Source organism: Lytechinus pictus, chromosome 8 (assembly GCF_037042905.1).
Source record: "Lytechinus pictus isolate F3 Inbred chromosome 8, Lp3.0, whole genome shotgun sequence".
Taxonomy (NCBI): Eukaryota; Metazoa; Echinodermata; class Echinoidea; order Temnopleuroida; family Toxopneustidae; genus Lytechinus; species Lytechinus pictus.
Genome location: NC_087252.1, coordinates 35,210,387 through 35,218,489, shown reverse-complemented (window position 1 = coordinate 35,218,489; position 8,103 = coordinate 35,210,387). Strand labels below are relative to the sequence as shown.

General features: G+C 36.7%; 1 long non-coding RNA gene across 3 annotated transcripts; it reads right to left on the bottom strand.

The window, feature by feature from the left end:
- Nucleotides 1–2,408: 2,408 nt before the first annotated feature.
- On the bottom strand, nt 2,409–5,107 carry LOC135154928 (uncharacterized). 3 transcript variants are annotated; one of them, XR_010294325.1, is made up of 4 exons: nt 5,064–5,093; nt 3,477–3,573; nt 2,959–3,078; nt 2,409–2,517 (listed from the first exon to the last, which is right to left on the bottom strand). It is a non-coding gene; the product is annotated as an uncharacterized LOC135154928 (long non-coding RNA). The 3 variants fall into 3 exon arrangements; XR_010294324.1 differs by having other exon boundaries at nt 2,411–2,517; nt 5,068–5,107; XR_010294323.1 differs by lacking the exon at nt 5,064–5,093 and having other exon boundaries at nt 2,419–2,517; nt 3,477–3,623.
- Nucleotides 5,108–8,103: the final 2,996 nt, after the last annotated feature.

The following is an 8,103-nucleotide window of genomic DNA, read 5'->3' as shown; positions in this document are numbered from 1 at the left end:
TATACAGCAATCTTAGTTTTTAACAAATGTAAAGAATCTCGACTCTAAATTATAGACGGCAGAGGCCGCGGAAAGATCAAAGGGGGCTGTTGTACTGACCTAAAAGTGTGTTTTTTTTGGAGGGGGGGGGGGGCGGGGGGGGGGGGGAAACATGGTTATTACAATTTGATGGTAATTTTCACTGGTTGAGACTATGGTTACTGAAAAAAATAACTGTCACCACTTAAAGAGTACATTTCTTGTTAGAAACAAATTTCGAGAAGCAAAAAAAAATCTTCATGGATCCCCGTGCGTTCTTTCTTCATCTGGTGTCCGTTTCATAATGAATTACAGCTATTTAAAAACATTGCTATTATTGTGATTACCGTGGTAACCTTGCTTATGATTGGTTGGTTATACCATCGTAGTTACCATACTTGTAACTCATGATGAAACGGGCCCCAATTTATCATGTTTAATACGTTTCCTGTCCCCTTTATTCTCCAGCATTTCTTACTCTGTTTTTTCTCTCCATTTAATCATTTTCCCACTCAAAATTCTTTTGTGCCGCCTTTCTCCTACATATGTAGAGCACATTTTCAAAAGGGGTTAGGTCCATTTTTCATCAAACTTGATTTTTATGTCTTAATGTATAGATTTATAGTAGCTATATAAGATGATACCATAGAAAAGTTGAAATTCCTATTAAAAAGTGAACTAATATGGCAAAAAAAAATCACCCTTTTTTCAAAAGGGGTTAGGTCCATTTCAGTTTAGTTGCAAAAGGGGTTAGGTCCATTTTTCATATATGTAATTGTTTTCTGTCTCTAAACCTCTAAATTCTCAGTCACTCTGATGATACCAAAGAAAATTTGAAATTCAAATGAAAACGTGAATGGAATTGACAAAAAAAAACACTTTAATCAAAAGAGATTGGATTCACTTCAATTTACTTGCAAAAGGGGTTAGGTACACAATGATATTTTTTAAAAGTATATAGAAAAAAATTGAAGACAGGTAGATTTCTTTATGTTCACATGATAGAGTACTACATCATGACAATTTAGTTTCTCATAAGAATATTGCAATAAGTGAGAATAAAAACATGGTTTTTCTCGGAATGGTCCAAAGTGGCCCTAACCCCTTTTGCAACTAAACTCTTCATATATTTCCTTCTTCTTTTCTCACTTGTTATCTGTCTCCTGGTTTCCATAAATCTCGTCTTATTTTTCTTCCACCCCTTTTGTTCCTATTTCCCACTTTCTAGCTCTCTTACCACCCCCCTCTGAATTATCTCTTCATATGTGCCCTTCCATTTCTTTCTCATCTCTTTTCAACCCACTTCTCATCATTCTTTCCCTCTCTCGATCTTCATCAATTCCAAATACCTTTCATTTTAGCTCTGTACAAATACTAATATGAACACAAATGAAAGACATAAAGGAATTCTCTGGTTAGTGGTGAATTTTATTAATTAGCCATAAACAATATCACATTATCAGAGGATTAAGCTTTACCTTTTTCTTAAGCGTATGTTAATACTTTGAACCAAAATATATTTTTTTTATGCTGGGGCAGCGATCCTGGGGAGGGGGCACAGTTCCCCCTTCTTCTTGAATCACTGAAAAGTGCCTTTTTATGCAAGAAAAATGCCCCTCACGAACGTGTACTGTGTCCCTTTCACCTGACGAGAACCTGTTTTAGGTGTTACCAAGTGCTCTTCCTTGTATGCAATTTTTTAACCCAAAAATGCTCCCCCCCCCCGGAACGTGTTCTGTGCCCTTTAATCTGAGGGCCCGTTTGATGTGTTAAAGAGTGCCCCCTCGCCTTCTTGTAAGTGCCCTTTCTCGAATCACTGCCCCCTTTTACCCAAGAAGGGTGCTCCTAAAGAGCTTGTTCTGTGCCCCTTTCACCTGAAAAGGACCCGTCATATGGTCACCATGACGATTGCCCTTTGAAACAAGAAAACAATATTCTCATTTCGATAATATACTTATGAAGGAAATCCTTTGTGCATTAAGTTTAACAATTCATGAGTTGGGGTATATAAGCAGTTTCGTACAGATGGAGGGGGGGGGGGGGCTTGAAGGACTCTTGCCCCCCCCCCCAAAAAAAAAAAAAAAAAAAAAAAAAAAAAATCATGACCAAGAAAAAAAAGAGAAAAGTAAAGAAAAGGGTGAAATATATCATTCTGAATATTTTAGATTTTCTTTTTAAAAATGTCAAAATTTTGCTCGCTCGCAACTTCTTAAAAATTTCACGTAATACAGCATTTTCCCTATGCCCCCCCCCACTTTCAACTTCACTCCGCCGCTCCTATTTCTATCTTTACAGCTTCTCCTTTTGCAACCAGTTTTAATGAAAATCAACAAGAAATTTCATACGTCATGAATTTGGGGTTGTGATAATATTTTTTTTTTTTTTTTTTTTAATTGAACTTGGAAAAAAAAAAAACCTTTTCCATCTTCATCAAGTGGTTCCTAAGTCAGACTCTTGAATTGTTGGATTTCTTGAATGAAAACATCTGTTACACCAGTCCTGCAGATTGAAAAAATAGAGAAAGAAAATCAATGAATGTAAATTAAAATTGTCGTGATTTAAAAAACATAAATGTTTTAAGAAAAGTGAGAATCTTATTTCTTCTAATTATAAACTTGTACTTCTATAAAGCATATCACTTAAACCTGTTCTATGCAGTTTACATACCACTCTCCATTATAACTACATGTACTCTTTGAAAAAATGTCAGAGATTTCTCATAAATATGAATATATGAATCAACATATGTAAATTATATAAATAGTCAGAATTAAAGTTGATATGTTTTGTTGCACAGAATATTTTGATCTGTGATTAAAAACGACACTAACTATAATCTAAAAACAAAATTGAAATGGGTTTTTTCAAAGGCAGGTCTATTTGTTGCCAAAAAATATGTGAACAACCTCCATTATCAAAAATATTCACTAATTAACTCACTCATATAACTGCTGTAGGTTGTATTTCTCTTTGTGGTCTAGTCGCTGTTCTATTAGGCCTACTTCACCAATTATTTATCATCATCAATCACCTCCATGGAAATTGTAAAACTGCATCATCCTATTGGACAAAATGTAAAATAACAAGATTTTTAAATAATCGTAAATCTACAAATATGAAATATGAATATCACACTGAAAAATGAATAAAATGAATTTTGTAAAATATGAAAAATAAATGTTGCTTTGTTTATAAACAAATAGGAAATAAAAAGGCCATTTAATTACTAGTAGATCAAGGACATGACCTAACCGGTATTTTATAAATTTGCCCAAGGTACATAACTTTTGGCATTGGTTCTATTTTAGACTCGAGAGCCTGTATATTTAAGAAGTGTATATTCATTACAGATCCTACCTCTTTGTGGCTCGGATTATTTTTATTTAATGTAAACATGGTTAACATTCAATGCATGTAATGTATCTGTAATTTTGCATGGGTTAGTTTAAGTTTTATACCTGGTTGAGAATCTGCAAAATGATGCATGCACTTATGATCATCATCTTGAACCATATAGGTAGACCTCTACTGTTTTTCTTGTTCTTCAAACTCAACCTGTTTGTGAAAGAAAAGAGAGAACAATAATAAGAAGTGATCTTTTTCATGGCCGTATGTTTAGGGGGATGGGTTTGGGTAAGAGCTGAAATGTGAAACCTTCATCAAAAAGAGAATTGCATGACATCCTTCAATTTTACTTTAGAAAATGCACAAAACGGCCCTCGGTAATATTTTAGGTTTCTCAAAAAATTTTCACGTCTGCCCCCCCCCCAAAAAAAAAAAATCTGGATCTTTTTATTTCCGAATCTTATTTCATTTGATTTTAACATAATTTCATAATCTCATGCACTAGGTCTAGATATATTTGTAAGAAAATATAGATCTAGTCCAATGAGACTCAGTGCTGTGCGACAGCATTCATGCATCTAAATTAGGTCTAGACTAACGATGGACTCTCGATCTATCTAGACCTAGAAAGTAAAGCTTCGGTTCTAAACCGAGATCTAGACCCTATATCGGTTTAGAATTATTTGATGTCTGACTCTTTTATTCCTGGCTAAGACTTCATTGCCATTATTGACCGAGAGTAGATCTAGATCTAGTCCTTGGTCCACTGACACTGACAGTCATACTCGTAGTCGTACATGTAAATCACTAAATGGAGTCGTCTAGGCCGAGACCTAGAATCGCTAGATCATAAGCCCTGGGGGTAAGTGTCGAGGGTTGGGAAAGTATAAGTTAGACTAGATTTGAATTAGGTAGGCCTAGCCCTTGATAGCATCTATGAATAAATAAAAGTAAAGTAGCCTAGATATAAGTATAATATAATTAGGGCCTAGGATTAAGAGATCTACTACTAGGTCCTAGATCTATTGATAAGACAAACATGCAGAGCAGCATGTTATTTCTAAGACCGAGTCTAACTGTATTTATAAATAACAATAAAAAAGACTAAGTTAAATTTAAAATGGGTGGGGGCTAAATGCAGAAGCCTGAAGTTATGCAAAATAAATTTGATATCTGAAACAAAGTTAGGACTGATGTCTGTGATGACACAATGACAGGCGTATCTTCATCCACACTCCGCTTCACAGTTTATTCCCGACTGAGTCTCGATCTACTGAAGATAGATGCAGATCTCCCTCTAAGTTAGATCTAACGTATACAGTGTACAAAAGGAAGCCTCATTCTTCTTGTTTTAATCAATCGTGGGTTGGTCCTTGTTGGACTTGGAGGTGAACCAAACCAGCCCGATTATCTCTCGATTCCCAGCCGGCTAGGAGTAGGAGCCCGTACAAAATACATGTGGTTAACACAGCGGCATAACGGCTTAACCACAACACTGCAAGTGCAAGCAACATACAGGCTGCACTTGGCGACGATGACAATCTAACTTCAATTTCAAAGACCAAATTATGCTTTCCTTTAACAGAAGAATGATAGCAAAATCTCTAATTTGTTAAAGAAATAACCTAAGATAAAAAAATACAGTGTGAAATGTGTAAATAGTCCACTGAATTCATGTGGTTATATCAATTAATACGTACTCACCGGAGTGTTCGTAGGTCCATTTTGTGTGTGGAAAGAAAAGTTTCAGAATGAATAAATTAGATGACGTAATGGGGTCAAATGAATAATTAATTCTGTAACAAGATACCACTAGTATCGACGACAAAGAATCGGGGAAATCGCGTATCAATGACGCTCTTAGCCAATGAAAAGGCCGGATTATGAATATCTTCATGCTCATGAATGTCAATGAGGGCTTATTTTTGTCTTCAAATGATCGCGGTAGACGGAGCCTAATCTCATTTGTTTTGTGCTGAACGCGCACGCAGCTTTCGGTCTAGTAATATATTATAAGGTCTTTGGTTCAGCCCCAAGCCCAGCTCTCTCCTTTTTTCAGTAAACGTCTCACTTATGAACATGAAAATGACAATCCAGCTGTGATTTTTACCAAGTTCAGCCCGAGACCAAAACGTTCAATCTCTATGCATTTGGTTGTTCCCCTACGCTTACTCCACTGGAGATGATAACAAAATATGAGAAATTGTTAACCGTCCCCTATATAGAAACGAAGCTTATCCCTTTCTAGTTTAGCCCCCACCTTAAAAACGTTGTACGGCCCTTGTATACCAGGGGCGGCGGAACCGGGGAGGGGAGCAGGGGGGGGGGGGGCAAGTGCCCCCAAATTCCCCGTAGGAAAAAATTGCCCTTTTTTAAAAATGAAATGTGCCCTTTTTCAAAATGAAATACCCTTTTTGAAGTAAAACATAATACATTTTAGGTTTGAAAATCATTTTTTTTTCGGCTCGCACTTCGCGCTCGCATCTTAGGCCCTATATTGTTTAGTATAGGGTATTCGTGCATGTTTACAAAAATGCATAGAATATCCAGTTTTCAGGTTGGAATATCACACATTTTTAGCTCGTGTTTTGCGCTCGCACCCATCATTGTTTATTAAGGTAGTCATTCTGTTCCTGATTAAATGGAATGCCTAGTGTTCTTTTTCTGGTCAGTTAAATATTTCAGATCGCGCTTCGCGCTTGCGTTAATTTTTTAAAGTTAGATTCACATTCCCTTTTCATGAATACAAAAACTGCTCAGAATGTTTACTTTTCATGTCTTATTACATGAAATTTCCAAAAGTTTGAGCCCGTGTTTTGCGCTCGCACCCATTATTGTTTATTAAGTTAGTCATTCTGTTCCTGGATAAATAAAATGCCTAGAATATCCATGGGCGGTATTCTGAGGTCATTTTACCGTGTTTACACTTAATCGGCATTTGAATCGGCTCGCGGTTCTGAACCGCGAGCTGTAACAACGTGTAAACGCAATCCAAATGCCGATTCTGCATCGGCATTTGGTTCAGAACCAATTGCCGATTAAGTGTAAACACGGTAAGAGGAGTGCCTGCGTAGACATACCCATCGCGTATCTGGCCATGCAACGCGGATGATGTGCTTGCGCCCATGTTACTTTGAAGAAAAAAATAAAATAAACTTAAAAGAGGGTAGGGGCTATCTTATCTCTGCGACGTTGCTTTCATCATTATTTCTTGGTGAATTAACTACAAATGTTGACATGAAAATTAAGAAAAATTATATATTTATTGAGAATAATACCTTAATGTTATTCCTGTACAATCAGGAAGTATTTCATAAGACTTTTCTTGACTAATCTTTGAAATGATGCTTGAAAAGATGTGATATAGACTTCGAAAAAAAGATGAGAGTATTGTCATTTTTTAAAAAGAAATCTCTGTAAAGACGCGCAAGCGAATTTTGCTAGCGTATTTGAAATCAATAAATTGACGCAATCTCACTCCTTTGCCACACCTCCTGGCGGAATGGATTTTCATTGGTTGAGTGATATGAGAGAGCTATAAAAGCGCATTTCTAATTGGATATTAATTAAAAAATAGGTGTGTCTTACAGAGATAAAATGAAGATAAAATTGTTCTCAGAATACCAATTCGGAGAGATTTTAAGGGTATTTTATCTCACTGATTTTAACGGAGATAAAATATTTTATTTTATCTAAGATAAAATGGATCTCAGAATACCACCCCAGTTTTCTGGTAAGAATATCACAAATTTTCAGTGTGGGATTGCAGAAAAATGACAAGATGGCGGCCGGAGCACGGTCTATGGAGAGATCGGTGGGTATGTGGGTTAGGGGAGGGTACGGGCTTAAAGAAAAAGTTACATGAGGGTATAAGCATATCAGAGATGAGTCAGATGTGTTAAGAAGGAGGGTGTAATAAAGCAATATTGACTGGCCTCGGGGCGATACGACATAATCGCCCAAACTAGATTTATATCGCCCGAGTCGTAGACGAGGGTGATATCAATTTAGTGAGGGCGTCCGTTCGCCCCCAGGCCAGTCAATATTGCTATTATTAACCAAATCAGACATCTAGAGCAAAAATCGTTAAAATTTAGATAGGAAAAAACATTTTAGGAAGAGAATCTAGTTTCTCATGTTGAGCAGATCGACTGGGCCTCTGAACTTTATCATTGTGACGTAATTGAAGTGAAGCGTCCCAGGCCTAGGGACGCAGTATCCAGCGTTGTCTCAACTTGATTACTGCGCGGTTCAAGGACGCGTGCAAAAACGCGTAGAATACCCGGATATTAGCGCTGCCTTTTATTGCCCGCTACATTTCCACGCATTTTCTCATTGACTTTCCTGAGCGGGCAATAAATTGGGCCCGTGGATAAACAATTGGAATTTTATTGACCGGCCATTTGATCCCAGTCTTAAGCAGGCAACAATGTTTCAAAGTTGCCCTGCTTAGATGTCTGATACGGTCAATAATTATATAATATTGACTGGTCTTGAGGGGAACATCTAATATATTGCCAGCAAAAGAATCATATTGGCCCGAGTCTTTAGACGAGGGCAATATGGGTCTTTTAAGGGCAATATATTTGATGTTCCCCGAAAGAAGGGCAGTCAATATTTTTATTATCATCCAAATCAGATATCTAGAGCAAAAATCATGATAACAGTGATATCTTTTAAGAATAGAGTTCTGTTGTGTCATGTTAATATCAGTGTCTAGGCTCTGCACTTTACCATTAT